Genomic DNA, 17,246 nt, shown 5'->3' with positions numbered 1-17,246 from the left:
TAAATTAAATAAATTATTCAAACAGGTCGCTCCATAGCACGCTGAGCGACTTTGAATTTGTGGACTAGTCCCGCAGTTAGTGTCGATGTGTTTAACTATTGAAATAATTAATAAATCTAAATCCTTAAAAAAGGCCTCATTGATTTGGTGTATTCATATACTATTTATATGAATGTATGTTTATTCTTATATTAATAACTCAATTGAAAACGAGCGTTTAAGTAAGTAGCAAGTAACTGATGTAATAGAAGATACTTTCGTACAGATAAGCCAAAGGGCAATGATTAATAGTTATAGTAAGGTCTGTCGTCAATAGTAATTATAAATATATAAATCTTTGAAGGATAAGATCAGAAATGATATTATCCGGAAAAGAACCGGAGTCACCGACATAGCTTGCAAAATTAGCAGGCTGAAGTGGCAGTGGGCTGGTCACGTATGTCGTAGGACCGATGGCCGGTGGAGCAGACGAGTCCTAGAGTGGAGACCGCGAATCGGCAAGCGCAGCGTAGGGCGCCCTCCAGCCAGGTGGACCGATGACCTTAAAAAGGTGGCAGGCACCAATTGGCTGTTGATTGATTGATTGATTCATACATTTAATTAAATTATTATTATAAAAATAGATGTAATTGAAGATACTTTCGTACAGATAAGCCACAGGGCAATGATTAATAGTTAAAGTAAGGTCTGTCGTCAATAGTAATTATAAATATATAAAATCTCATGTCGAATTAGCCTATGCAACCTCATAGAGCACGAGGTCATCTTATCTACAATTATATAGACAAAGACAAAAGAGTTCAGTACCCTTTTTCTCTTTTTGTTAAGCGATTTACTTTTTTTTCTTCTTCCAAACGGAAGCTATTGTCGAGTTTTAGTTTTCATAAAATTTTCAATCACGATTATTGTCAAATTTCGAGCACTGGGCGAACACTATCTTGCATAAGCCATTAACACAATGCACAATCAAGTAACAGTAAATGTAAATGTTCCATTGCTGAGCTAAAGCATCCTCTCCTTTTTTGAAGATAAGGTCTGAAGGCTACACCGCCACGCTCCAATGCGGATTATACAATTATTACTTTTTATAAGTTCGTGAATAATAACTTATAAAAACTAATTTGCTTTTATAAGCGAACTTTTAGTATATTTTTCATTAGCTACCTAACTTAAAAATTTGAATTCGATTGGTAACTTTTGTTCTAAATTGTAAATATTAATAAGTTCTTCTAACTTCATAAATCATGTATTTCTTATCAAAATACATATTAACGATTACGAAATTGACACATCTGAGGTCTTGATGGGCTGACATAAACTAGTTCAAATTATTTATACACTATTTTTGCTACAGCGTTCGTCGTTACACAGTTCCTTTTAAAGTATTAAATAAAACCTACATTCACGTTTTACAGGTATTTTCTGAATAAATTCAAAAAATTCAAAAAAGGAAAAAAACGTTTGGGTAAATTTAAAAACAAAAATCGTATTCAATTGAAATTATCTCAGAATATTTCATTTAGCTTTTAGAAAATCAATATAAAGACAACACACATATGTTCATAAAAATTTAGCACTTTTTTATACATACATGCACAGGAAACACGAATCTTTTCCGGTGCGACAATGTATAACATTAATATTTTATGGAGTAAACAAACTTATAAAAAAAAGAAACTAAGACCGATTATTAAATAAATAAATAAAAAATACAACAATACAATAATATAGACAAATAAAAAAAAAGAGGTCTTAACTTGCTAACAATTGAAAACCGAATAAAAGTATTCAACAACATATATTTTAGAGAATATATTATATACTAAAATTAAAGAAAGTATTTGTAATTTTTATAATTACACTATTAAATAAAGCGCACACGTACTGTTTCGAAATTAGTCTTTTAAAATATTTTCTAATTTTATAAAGGTAGATAAAATTGGTTATCAACTATTAAAAATTGTATTTACAAAAAATATATGTGAATCGACAAGAGCTACATAAATAAATAATTTATTGATGTCAGGTATAATGCCTACGTAATATCGGGGGTCATGTTCGGTCAAATGGTGGCGCGACGGGCGAGGATCAATATTCTCTCCGCCCCTGTCTACCCTTGGTGCTTCTAGAATGCATTTCAAGCTCACCTCTCACTGACTCTGTCTAGCCTAATTTTGGTATCTGTGTGTACACAAGTTGCAATAGTTCGCTCTATTTACTACAATTTATACCTTTTGATGAACTTTTTTTTTAATTACCTTCTTAAATACTAAAAGAATACGCGAATATCCTTAATCTGGGTAAAGACCGACTCTTTTGTTTGAAAAGAAAGCTTGGAGCTAATTCCATTACATTGCTCCACTGTAGAATTTTATTATTCATTGTTTTTTTAATGCAGAACATAAGTCAATTGTGGTCCCCCTGTCATCAATATTAGGATGTTCTCTTGAATTATGTGTCTACTTACTGATAATTTGGTAGTTTTATTAATGATAAAATTGGTAAAGATAGGATGTCACATATAGTTTCTACAATTTTTTTGTTGCTAATATGCATAAATGTAGTAAACATTTTGTAATAAGTATTTATTATGAAATGAATCCTTAAATCACGATTTTTGTTTGTATACATAATGGTACATCCATTCCATTCACACTCAAGAGAGGACAATTGAGATGTAAACGTTCCATCAATATTTATATTTTTTAAATTAATTATATATTTATCATCCCGTCTTGTCCGCCTATATTGATAATAAAACTTGTAGTAAATTTATCTTCCGGAGTATTAAAAGGCAATTACGAACATAGACGAAAATTTGGGCTTTTCACCTTACTTTTAAAACTGACTTAGCATTCACTGCAAGGCAAGCTCATAATTGAAAAAAAGCATTAATTGCTCAACAGCATAGTCAATACATACGATTTATATATGTCTATTTTTGTAAATAAAATAAGTACTTATGTAATAAAATACTTTTACATAATAAAACGATAAATATTTTTTTATTATAAATCATACCTCTTATGAAAAAATACTACATAAATAATGACTATACTTTTATTACTAAATCCCAATGCACTCAGTATGCAGTTTTATGAAGCTAAATAATTTTAGTAAGAGCACTCTGTGGAATAAACTTTTACATTATTCAAGGCCAAGGACGCTCCAGGTCAGAGTAAACGACAGTTATATACGGCACGAACTGAAATACATATTTCCCAAGATAGCTATTTATACCGATTGAAATTAATTATTAAGTAATGCTTTATATCGATGAATGATCTTCAATTTGAATGTGATTTTTTATCGATATCAACTTTCTTCATGTTCCTTTATAATATAATAATTAATATCTGCAACCACTTCCCATTGTCGTAGCGAGAATTTGATTTCGGCGATTTCGAATATTTTTTTCAATGCACAATGTTGCCTCGATTAAGATGGTACAAACATTCTCTATTATTCTTTTTGTTGATTTTTATTTGGGTGAAAATTAAATTTAACTGATAGATATAATTTGGGTTGGATTTACGTTTTTTTTGTAAAGAATAGAAGCCCGGACTACTTGGAGGGTCGTAACCACCCCCGCTCCTACCTGGCTACGCCCATGCTATTGCCCGGTTTTGTTAAGAAATTATAATAGTAGTATGTTGCCTTTATATTGACTATGAATTTTTGTTTATATTCAGTACATTCACGTTATTAATACGCCTCCACGCTCTCTCTATATAATAGAATACACACATTTGCTCTATAAACCTAAGATTAAAATATATATACCTATTTATTACTATTAAATACAAATTTAACTGTATAATCTACTGAACATGTTAATGGTTATTGTCAACCTTGGGAATTTAGATGTTTTGTTCCTCGTGCCTATAGTTAAATTGGCTTACTCAACCTTCAAACCTGAACATAACAATACACTGCTGCTTGGCGAAATATGTGTGAATGGATGGAGTAGGTGGTGCATACCCAGACGGGGTTTCACAAAGCGATATCATCAAGTTAGTCTAGAACTTAAAGCTTGAGGAGAACTCCGCCGAACCACGAGCGAAGCAAAGCACGGGAGAGGCTGCGGATGCGTAATATCAACACGATCCCGCAGCCTCTCCGATCCATGCCTAGGACGGCCATCGCAGTGGTTTTAGTGGGTAATAACCCCATATAAACCAGTTAGCCCCCCCATGGGATCTAGGTACCTTTCTGAAGGTTTCCATTGCGTTAAAAAAATAACTTAAAGCTAGTTAAAAAGTTATTAATTATATAGCACGTTTGGATAAAAATACTACGCGCCATTCTTTCTTGGTATCATATATATATTACCGGTTCTGATCAGACCTGACGTGTTCATTTCAGAACCGGTGGTAGATTTTTGACAATCGATAAGCAAGTGTAACGCTTCTATATTGAATAAAGATTTTTGACTTTCAACGAAGTTCGCTGTGACGCTAATAATATATAATATAAGCGGCAATATCGCAAGGCAAGGATTATGCCTAATATTATATGAAGATGGGTCGAGTATATTTGAGTAACGTATCCATATATAAATAGTAATGCTTGGCAAAATATACATTATATATTTAAGCGATGTTTCTTGTATTTTATCTTATATATATATATTTATATATATGGGCCGCCATATTGCGTGTATATTAAAATATAAATCATAAAAGCGACAAATATAACAATCGGGTTCTGCCTCGAATTACATTTAATAAAAATTCAATATAATTACAGAAGACATAATTAAATACAATATTTTATTTTTATATAATAGTAGTGATTATTGTGGACTATCAATGAAGCGGGTATAATATTTATTCTCTCTGCCTGTTCCGATTCCGTTCGGGTAAAATGAGAATTTTATCCGAAGATATTTTTTAACCAATGTGCTAATGCATTGTACAACACGCCATAGCCGCGTATTTTTCACGCATTTATAGACATATCTCGTAATATTTATAAAACTATTGGTCCGAATTTCAGTGTGTAAAAGGCAATATTGATCTACATAAAATTATGATAATAAATATTTATTTTAATGGGGTAAATACTTTGTGACAATACTATACTTAAACTAAACTTGAAAGTATATAAAATATATATTATGCTGTAGATGTCTTTTTGTAGACATTTTAGAAACAAAGTAAAATTCTCACAGAAGCTTATCAACGCTGCTGCTGCCTTGGGCCGCCTTCTACCCAACGTGGGAGGGCCGGAATCACCATGCCGACGCCAATACTCTGGTGCACTCCTTGGCGCTTTACGGTGCACTGGGTGGACGCTCTCACCACTTAGAACGAGGCACTTCTGCGGAGACCGCAAAGGGTCATAGCGGTGAGGGCAATACGTGGTTACCGCACGGTGTCATGAAAGGCAGCGAGGTGCTCGTAGAAGTGTACCAGTTTCGGGTAGAAGCCAGGGCGAGCGGCGACCGTCTAGGATCCGCAGATGTGAGGCGAATCACAGCTCTAGCTAAACGAGTGCTGTTTTGCAGATGGGAGGAGGACCTGAGGTCCCCATTGGCAGGTCGGAGGTGCTGACCAGCTTGAATCTGAATCGCCGAAGAAGACCGGAGAGGAGGCGTCGGTACCCGCCGTAAAAGCCGCCGGGGCTAGGTGGGTTCCCTGTATCCGAAAATGAATACTGCCACAGGCCATATACTCGGTCTTCGCAACATTTAGCATCAGACCGTCCCTCTCTGGCACACCCTTCCACTGGTTCACCTTTTGCTCCAATACTTACTTGTCGTCATCTACCAGTGCAATGTCATCAGCATAAATCATGAGCCAGGGAGATGGCTCATGGGCTTTCGCTGTGACAACGTCAAGCACTACACAAAAACAGAAAAGGACTCAGGGCCGAGCCTTGGTGGACACCAACTGTGATTGGTAAAGGGTGTGTTTCGCTAACGGTGGTCCTTACTATTGATTCTGAATTATGGTACATGTTTCGGATAATGTCAATATAGATTTGTGGCAGGTGCTTCATCTTCAAAGCCCACTAGATAATTTGGCGTGGAACGCAGTCAAATGCCTTCTGCAGTCTAGAAATGCCATGTACAGCGGCTTCTTCTTTTCCCTGCGGGCCTCGGCCAGTATTCTTAGGGTGGAGATGAGATCTATGGTTCCACAGCCTGGGCGAAACTCATATTGGCATTCCGAGACAGTACATTCTTGTCGGAGCCTTGAATCGATTACGCGTTCGAAGAGTTTCATGGTGTGGCACATAACCTTAATACCGCGGTAGCTTTCGCAGTCCTGTACACTACGTTTGCCTTTATATATTTCACAACATAAATTCTACACACTTTTAAAAAATAAGCTAAACGAACGTATATCCAAGGGCGAAACCGATATAACAATTAAATCACGTATTTAATTGTTATATCGGAACGGAACACCGGCTATCGTCAAAACTCCTACAAAAACTCCAATCAACAACAATAAATATAAATGCAACTGACACTATAAATTACTAAATAGTAAATAATTATCGAGAATTACGCACTGAAAAGTCGCGTTTATCCTTCTTATACTTAAATGCTTGCAGTATTAAGAAAAAAGGCAAACTAGACGAATTAAAATGCATTTTAAAATCCATACCAACGACCATTAAAATCATCCTTCTCTCTGAAATTTGGATAGCATCCTAAGATCAAGCGATACAACTACAGATAGAAAACTATACACATTACTATAATTTTAGGACAGACGTTACGGGAGGTGGAGTAACGGCTTACGTACATAATGGTCTACAGCACAGACCTCAAGTCAATTTACCAAGGTGGAAACAACTACCTTTGGGTACACATTGAACAATGCGCCGTAGATGTTGGGTTAGTGTACAAGCCTGGTGATACAAACTTTGAACAATTTCTTAAAGACTATGACAGCCAACTACAACAACGAAGAAGATCGATAGTATTTGGTGATTTTAATATCAACCTATTGGAGAATAAAATAAAAACAATCCTGACAATGAGTATATAAAAAATAAATTCTATTCAAAGAAAACTGAAATAGTTAAGTTGATACAAAGTAAAAAAGATTCATACTATTTCAAATAATTTAGAAACAACGCAAAGAATCCAAAAAAGATCTGGACCTTAGTTAACAAATTATGTTGTAATAAAACAAGTCAAGGTTGTGCTCCCTCTAAAATAATAGTAGAATCAAAAATAATTTCTAATACAAACGATATTTGTAACGTTTTTAACAAACATTTCGCAACAATAGATTCCCTCTTAGCAAAAAGAATACCAACACAATACCACAACATCCTACACCCGATTAATACAATCAATGAACTTCCAATATTCAAACCATGTAGTTCCGGTGAGATCGAAAGACTCTAGATTCGAATGCAAGTAGTGGTATAGATAAGCACATAATTAGTACAAAAGTATGATGTAAATGTAAGTAGATGTTTATGTAATTTAATATGTAATTTAATTTACTGGTGGTAGACAGGTAGACAAAAAGCCGAGATGGCCCAGTGGTAAGAACGCGTGAATCTTAACCGATGATCGTGGGTTCAAACCCGGGCAAGCACCACTGAATTTTCATGTGCTTAATTTGTGATTATAATTCATCTCGTGCTTTACGGTGAAGGAAAACATCGTGAGGAAACCTGCATGTGTCTAATTTCACTGAAATTCTGCCACATGTGAATTCTACCAACCCGCATTGGAGCAGCGTGGTGGAATAAGCTCTAAACCTTCTCATCAAAAAGAGGAGAGGAGGCCTTTAGCCCAGCAGTGGGACATTCACAGGCTGTTACGGGTGGTAGGGCTTTGTGCAAGCTCGTCTGGGTAGGTACCACCCACTCATCAGATATTCTACCGCAAAACAGCAGTACTTGATATTGTTGTGTTCCGGTTTGAAGGGTGAGTGAGCCAGTGTAATTACAGGCACAAGGGACATAAAATCTTAGTTCCCAAGGTTGGTGGCGCATTGGCTATAAGCGATGGTTGACATATCTTACAATGCCAATGTCTAAGGGCGTTTGGTGACCACTTACCATCAGGTGGCCCATATGCTCGTCCACCTTCCTATTCTATAAAAAAAAAATATCAAAATGTCTGGCACACTGTTTTAACAAGCTTATGTCTAAAGGAATATTCCCAGACTCATTAAAGATCGCAAAAATAATACCTATACACAAATCTGGATCTTTAACAGAACCAGAAAACTATCGTCTAATATCTGTGCTACCCGTTCTCTCAAAAATTTTAGAAAAGTCAATTCACAACCGCTTAATAACGTATTTAGACTCTTTTGATTTTATCTCTAAACGACAATAAGGTTTTAGAGCTAGAAGTAACACCACTGCTGCAGCTGTAGATCTAGTCACAAAAATAAGACAGAACCTAGATAAAAATAACATAGCTCTGGGTGTATTTATCGACTTAAAAAAAGCCTTTGACACCGTAAGTCATAAACTCTTACTACATAAACTTCAAAACATAGGTATAAAAGTGCTGTACTTGAAATGTTAAAATCGTACCTAACAAACAGATTGCAGATCGTCAAAATTGGTGACAAACAAAGTAGTGCTTTGCCTGTCACCTGTGGAGGGCTCCACAGGTGACACAGGGCTCAATTTTGGGACCACTTTTATTTTTAATTTATGTAAACGGTATTGTAACTTTGAAACTTAATGTTCATTTGATTTTGTACGCAGACGACACCTGTTTATTTTATTTCGGTAGTAACGTAAATGACATAGTTTAGACAATTACCTAACGTTTAAATAGCAAGTAGAATACATAAATAAAAAACTTTCTTCTTTAATTGGGTCATTAACAAATATTTCAAAATGCATACCTAAAAAAATAAAGTATAACATCTACAATTCTCTAGTAAAATCGCATTTATTGTATTTAGTAGAAATATGGGGTAATACTGGAAAAACAAAACTGCAAGAACTACAAAGAAAATAAAATAAAATAATTAAAATACTTTTTCGATATCCACCCTTGACATCAACAACTACACTTTACAAGGAAACAAACATTATGAACCTACGACAACTTTATGTACATAATTCCTGTATTCTTATTAGAAAAAATATTAATAAATCGATACATTCAGATTTGACGTTCGTAAAACAAAGCAGTAAAAGTAGCACCCGTAGACCAAGCTTATTCTCCCAAAAATTAGAGCAAAATTTGCAAAAAAAAAAAAAATTACTTTCGATGGAGCACAACTTTATAACAAATTACCATCTTATATAAAAAATGTAAACTGCTTCCACGCTTCAATCGGCAAGTCGTCAGGGCCTACGGATTTTTGGTTCTTCATTGTACGGAGACATTTGAGTACTTCGTCAGGTGTTACCAGTGCAACAAGTCCGAGATTAGGAGGCAGTTCTAGGGGAGAGACATTACCGTGTTATGTGTTAAGCAACACGTTAAAGTAGTCGCGCCACCTCGTCTTCACCTTAACTGCGTCGCAAACCAAAGTGCCATTTGAGTCCTTGACACAAAGACATTTTGTAATGTCTTGTGTCGCTTCTCCCGAGCTTTTGCCAAACGGAAGATGGTCTTTTGGCCCTCGTTTGTCTCAAGCGTGTCATAAAGAGGTGATAACGTCTGGTAGAGGTAGAGGGCTTTGAAAACTGCTCATTTGGTGGCACATTTAACTGCTTTATACGCGTCTTGGTCTTCAGGAGATTTGGTATCTTGCCATTTTTAAACTGTGTCTTTTTCTCTCTAACTGCCTCCTGTACTGAGCCGTTCCACCGCCACGTCCCCTTGTCGATGATGCGGCCTCCCGTCGAAGTGCCAAGCACCTGTTTTCCAATGGTGTTCACTGTTGACTGGATCCTAGACCATTGACTATCGACTGATTCTTCTGTGTCTGTGTTAAGTTGTTAAATTGGAGCTAGTTACGACTTTACAGAAGTCATTCTGTTTTGGTCCATTCAACAGCCACCATTTAGTTTTAGGTCTACGTCGTTCAGGCACTTTTTTACTTGGTACTACCAGCATGTCCATGACAAGGATGCGGTGTTGTGTTGTGAGGCATTCCCCAGAAATTACCTTGCAGTTAGTCACTCTACCAATTGGGCTTCTTCTTATGAGCAAGTAATCGATCTGGGTGGAGTGCGGCCCACTTTTATAGGTGATGAGGTGCTCGGGTTTCTTTTGGAAGAAAGTGTTAACTATGGCAAGGTCTGATAATAAGCAAGTGCTGAGAATTGAATCCCCCTCTGCATTCTCACGACCATAGCCGTAGCCGCAATATACGCGTCCATATTCACGTGACTCGTCACCAACATGGCCGTTCAAATCTCCACCAATCACGATGCTCTCGGTGTTCGGAATGCAGCGGAGCATGTCTTCCAGATCATTCCAGAAGGCTTCTTTCTCCGATTCAGAGCCGTCGATCTGTGGAGTGTAGGCGCTGAAACGTACGATTGCAACTGAAAAGTTCATATCAATTGCAATCGTAAAGATCAAAAATACATCAAAAACAAAATATAATATAACTTGCGATATACGCACGCACGCAAGTATTAAAATATTATCAAACACACAACAGGTTCAAGTTATTCTTAGTCCGGGTGACTCTCTGTGTATTTTACGATTAATATTGTTAAATAAATTGCAATATATTAGTACCCACTATGTAACACTAAATAATCTCATGAAGTGCTATTACTGTGTGCTCTTAATATTGTTCAGTGAATAGTGCTGCGTAGTATGAGTGCTGTACTGAATATTCTTAGGAGGAATTTCAAAGAACCGACGTGGCAGGAGAGTGTAAACACTTCCACTTTTCACAAAAATTATGTAGAGGCATAATAATATAACGCTAATTGCGAAATGGCAGTTGTTAGTCGGATTCCGGTAAAAAACACGATCATTAGAAAATCAACGCCAAAAGAAACCTAAATAACTAGATAATATTTCTATTCGCATTGAGATAGTCTTCGCATTTTTCGATCCCGTGGCGCTCCTCGTTAAGACGGAAAGGGTACCGCTGGTTTTTTTAGAGGGTATTGATGATTGACGCCGATGTTCGTGGCGCACTTGGTGCCTTGGACACTGGCGAGCCCCACATACCTCCCTCTATTCCCGTGGGGGAAACAAGTAACGAGTTTTTCCAGCGTTAAAAAAAATGGCTTAGCATTTTTGATACAATACATAAAAATATAAATATATAGACACACCATACAAAAAAACTGTCTATTTAAAAACAGAGCACGAGAAAACGTTAAATTATGCTTAAAATATTTCTCAGAAATGAAGATGCCGTGGAAGCATAGTTTATCGTTGTAAGAGCTTAGTTGTTATGAAGTTGTTTAATACTTGCTAGCAAAATAGACAAATAACGTAGCTTACGGACACTATGATTAAAATTTCAGTCGCAGGCGTTTCAATTATTTGATGTATTTTATTTTGACGTCATCAATATCGAAATATCGAGATTCTGATAACTACATGACAGGAAAATCTTTTCTGGCCCAGGATTCGAACCCCAGATGTCGGGATTTGTAACTTTATAACTTTTTTTAAAATACACATATAGTATAGATAAGTGGACGAGCATATAGGCCACCTGATGCTATGTGGTCACCAACGCCCATAGAAATTGTCATTATAATAAACGTTAACTATCGCTTACATCGCCAATGTTCACCAAGCTTGGGAACAAAGATGTTATGTCCCTTGTGCCTGTAATTACACTGGCTCACTCACCCTTCAAACCGGAACACAACAATACCAAGTACTGCTATTTTGCGGTAGAATATCTGTTGATGTAGGTACTACCCACACCTATCCAGACGAGTTTGCACAAAGCCACCACCAGTAAACATACTAACATATTCAGCCACATCGCTATTATATTGTCATGGTCTCTGTTACAAATACCTACACTGATAATGAACGTAAAATATGAACGTTAATTAATTTAATGTCATAATTTTAAATTTATAGTAAGCTAATTAGGCCTTAATTAATATTGTCGTAAGCCTAATGAAGAATCATGGTATGTCATTAATACAGCTAACTTTCACCGCGTCGTGAGATCTAGTTTATGAAATTTCTAGTCTAGTAATTAGTTCGGGGCTTGCTTTAGTATGAAAAAGTCGCTCCATTATCCTACCACGCAATTAAGCTAATGTATACAACTTCACTATATTCAAAACATTTTGTCACGGGGATTACTACTATTGTTTGATAAATATTGTCTATTAAAACGATTAAAAGTTAAAATTAACATTATGCATTGTATAGTTTAAATACAAATTTAAGTTTGCAATTTATAGTTTTTAATGTAATGATTATATAAAAGTACTGACTAACTGGACGAGTTCAACACCAACGACTTATTTTGTACCAAGTTTCTTTAAAATTACGAGGAATAAGGCCAGATGTTATGAATTTTCTAACTGAAATTTCAAATATATTTATGTTATACGTCTAATTTGGCATATCAGTAAATAAATTATATTTTCAGGTTTATTGATATTTTATATGCTGACTGACCTGACTGTTAACAGTTGAAGACAAATTCGGGATAATTATCATAAACGAGATGCTAACGTTCTAACAATTAGGAGGGAAGAACATTCTCTCAGTTGAAATTAAATGTTATATATAACATTCAACCAAATTTTAATTTGGAAATGAGAGATCATAAAACTACTATGTTAAATTTTGAAGTGAAGCTTACTAATAATATAATTATAAAAGTGAGTTTGTTGATTAGCTTATTACGCCTGCACCGATCCTCCGAAAGGATAACATCATGATTATAATAGATCGCTATTTTTATCATGGGAGTATTATGCCACATCATTAAATGAGTATATTTCATAAAGTAGACGACGATCAAATTATATATTACTGATATTGGCATTATTTTTTTTTATTATTTTATTCTACAATCATCAAACAACCTTGCTTGCTATACCGTAGATAAGTTAACGTGAGGCATATTTTTTATCTGTTTTAAAAAATACGAAAAAAGTTGTCAGAACGACAGTCGTTCCGTTTCTTTCTGGGTCATCAACAAATGTGTTTTTTTTTCTTGTAAGACTATTTATTGCAGTAATTATTCTTCTTGATTTCATGTATATGATCAAAATTTTATTTGTATTGTATAGTTTTATTTGTATATTTTCCTTTTCATTTTACAATCATAATTCAATGAAAATTTTCATAAAGTAGGCCTATATTTCGATTGGCAAAGTTTTTCAATATCTAGCCGTCGTTACTAAGAGTTCCATTTGTATAATGTCAATTGCCTTGACTTTGTTCCAAGTTTCAATTTTTTAAATCTTCTTAGCTCTGCTGTATTTTTAATAGACCATTGATGCTGTGTTGTTAGCAAAAATGATTGGGAAATACATAATAAACAATTAACTGAGCAATTAATTCTGCGCACGTTTATCTGTTCATCTTTTTCCCGTAATTACTGCAATAACTATAAAATGCGTCTAAACTCGTCTGTAAAACAAACGAACGTGTTATTTTTTTCATAAAAATAAAATTGTACATATAATTATCTTTATTAAAGATAATAAAGTACTTCATATAGCCGCATTATCAGCTGTATAGCCGTATAGAATAGTAGTAGGTAATATATACCATAATAACAAAAGCATGTTTGTTTTTAATGAATGAATTGGCGATTTAAAATTCAATAAGTTTCATCAACTACAGGGTAAAGTACAAATACGTAAAACAAGTGACGATTAATTGGAATAACATTGAAGTGTATTAAGTAGAGAGAATAATGATGCATTTTTTAAACTAAATTTCATTTTTGCATTAATTCCTTTATTTCTACCGATCGGGTTCATTCTTTAAACGATTTAAAAATGTGTTTAACTATAAAAGCAACGGATATTTTTTCACAATAAAAACATTCATTTCATTTTGCTGTTGCGGTTCAATGGGCCGTGTTATTGATAAGTTAAGTCAATAATAATCAATCTAAAATATCTGTGTCTATTAAATACGGCTTATTACAAAGAAGAAAGTTGTTAACAGTATACTAATAAGAAATAAAACCATTCTGCTACTTTTTCACTTTAAAAAAAAACCTTGTACGAAATACATATATTGTACTACAATATACTTATCAACTTGTACACCCATTCACTAATCCACTTATCTACCTATAAGCAATATATGGATTTATCAGTCTATTTTAATTTAGTGATATCTGTTAACTTAATAAAAGGTGATATAACAAATTGTCAAAAAATAATAAAACATTTTTAATTGCAGATCGATTGCGATAAAACAAAAAGACTTGATTCGTATATCCAAAGGAAAATAAATGTATGCTTGGGGGAATGTGTTTTTATGTAAAGCGCTACGAAGCGTTTGCAGATATCCAAAGACGCAAACGTTTAATTAAAAAACAACGTATTCTTTTTATCACCAAGAAATATGTGTATCCTCAATGTACAGACATGAACATTTTACAGTTATATTACATGTAGAAACTGTAATATTTTAGCTTTAGTTGTGTTTTAATTATTTACTAGCCGACTAGCTGAATTGAGAGAAAAGAGCAAACACAAGCTATGATATGCATAAGCTACTACAACGAACTTACCGCTTCGCTGTATATTCTCTATGCTACTATTCTTGTTTTGATATTTGCACGTGTAAGCAATCAACGGTTCAAATAAACTCGTCGTGTAAATTAAAATCCTCTCTATTGAATTACTTAGAATGCTTTAGTTAGTTATACGAGTCACTTAACGTATATAGATTTGAAAATTGATGTATGATATAATTAACAATCCATTTACGTTGTTTTGTTTTATTGCGTTGTTATACTGTTACATTAGTACGATCTGATTTACAGATATATTATGTAATAAATGAATATGCATATGTTAACATATTGCTCTAATTTAATTATTTAAATAATATTTTGTATAGTAACAGGCTACCCGCCCCGGCTTCCCAAGGTATAGGTCCGGTATAAGGGTATAACACAAAATATTTATATTAAAGTATAAACATATAAAGAAAACAATTTTAATTTTGTTTTTTACCAGAGCCTACGCTGATGATCGCTATACTGCTGACCAAAGTGTCATCTCAATCGGATGAATAGCTAAGGATCGCATGAATTCATTTTATTAAGATTATTTTTTATTAATATATTAGCAACACCCGGCTTTGTAGAAAAGTAGGGTTTACTGTGGTGTTCTTTATAACAATGACATATGTACACAAACAAATATTGAAATACGATCAATATCATGCCATGCGATCTTGAGTATTGCGCTAATACGTCATACCCACACGACCTCACCCGCCCACGTCTGTTTTTCATGAGCTTAACATAATATAAAACTACTGATCCAAATTAAAAACGACTTCTTTCATAGAAAAATATTAGAACAATTATGTTATTGTTATTTGATTGATATTTTGAACTTTATATTCAAAAGATCTATCACATTCCACGGTTGAAGGATTAAACCTTTAATTTGTGAAGACAGATTTTCTTGTTTGTATTGAGCTTATATTTTATGAGTGAACTTTTTGGAGACTATTTTAATTAAATAGTGACGAGATGACAGAAAGCAGGTCTGAGATTACTGTTCATACCAAGAGATTATACAGCTTAAAACATTTATATCGATTTTTAATGCAAAAAATTTTACTTAGTTGTGCTAATATAGAGTAAATTTTAAAATCTAATTTAAAAGAATTTTAAACAATTCAATCTCGGAAACCACCCTTACCAAATAGCTACTACAATTGTCAGTGCTTAGTTTATATTTGCAATGAACACATACAGTCATACATGTGTGCATAATATATAGGTACAAACAAAAACAACTACAACGATATCTAATTTTTTACTATATTTTATACTTACATTTAAACGACGTTGCGAGCCGGTTGGCGTGGTTGATGGATGCTTGCCTTTCACGCCGAAGGTTGTGGGTTCGATTACCACCCAGGACAGATATTTATGTGCATGAATACGTATGTTTTTTCTGAGTCTGGATGTAATTATCTATATAAGTATGTATTTACAAAAAGAAAAATAGTATATGTAGTATATCGGTTGTCTGGTTTCCATTGTACAAGCTCTGTACAAGCTTAATTTGGGATCAGATGGCCGTGTGTGAAAAATGTCCCAGGCTATCTTATAAACATATTTTGTATAAAAGTTCGAAATTTAATCCGCCAGAGCGATTCAATGTACAACAAATATTTTGAAATGACAGTGATGTCGGTTATTGAACCATTCAGTTACAGGTAAAACGACAGCTCAAGTTCCATTGTAAGTAGAATGTTATGATAGTTTGACACTAAACTACTCATAGTTTCCACTTGCCCATTTCAAATATTTCGATTAAACCGTTGTCGTAGTAATAGTTATGTTGTGACATTCCCGAGTATAGTTTACTGCAGTGTGACCTTTCCCGCAAGGTTTTCAGGTCGAGGTCAAAGGTAGCCTATCCGGTCTCAGATGGCTGCCAGGGGCATTTTATATTGTTGTCAATGAAGGTAATTTGGTCTGCTTTGTGGTACATTAATAACATTTTGTGCTTATATCTATTTCTGTACATATATAATTCCGGGTTCTTAAATGATAATAGGTGCATTGTGATTTGAAAATAAAAAGACAATTAAGCCGTAGTTACCCCGAGTTAGATGATGACAAAATATAATGTGACCTTAATGTGATCAAATACACCATAACATACGGTAATTAAAATGATATATCTAAAACATATAGTTTTAAATTACTTTCTCATTATATTCTCGTAAATATATGTACAAACATCAAACATTTTTTGGTTATTTATTTTTATTCCACAGGCTTTTCATATGAATGTAAATTACCCTGTTATGTTACTCGTATCTCGGTCACGATAGCATCACAGTTTGATGGAATTAATTAGTATATTATAATGTTTTTTTTTTTTAATTTATTTCAGGGGTTATTTTGTTAAAACAAAAACTGCGTTTTTTAATTGTCTAAGAGTTACGTAACTCATTTAAATGGTTTTAATGGATATAAATATAAATGAGTTTGAGATATTTTTAATTAAATTTGCTTCAGACATTTCATTTAAATTTGGTATTTTATTCTATTTTATCGTTCACTGTCCTTTAAGATCACAAAGTCACCAGCAGACTTCGAACTCTCGAATATAGAATTACGAAACTTGGAGTATTTTAAACTTTGAAAGTGAATACCTCCTTTTATAATTCTGTGTTATTAAAAATATTG

The sequence above is a fragment of the Nymphalis io genome, chromosome 12 (genome assembly GCF_905147045.1).
Source record: "Nymphalis io chromosome 12, ilAglIoxx1.1, whole genome shotgun sequence".
NCBI lineage: Eukaryota > Metazoa > Arthropoda > Insecta > Lepidoptera > Nymphalidae > Nymphalis > Nymphalis io.
The sequence above is the reverse complement of the archived record's forward strand: the minus strand, read 5'-3'. Positions refer to the sequence as shown.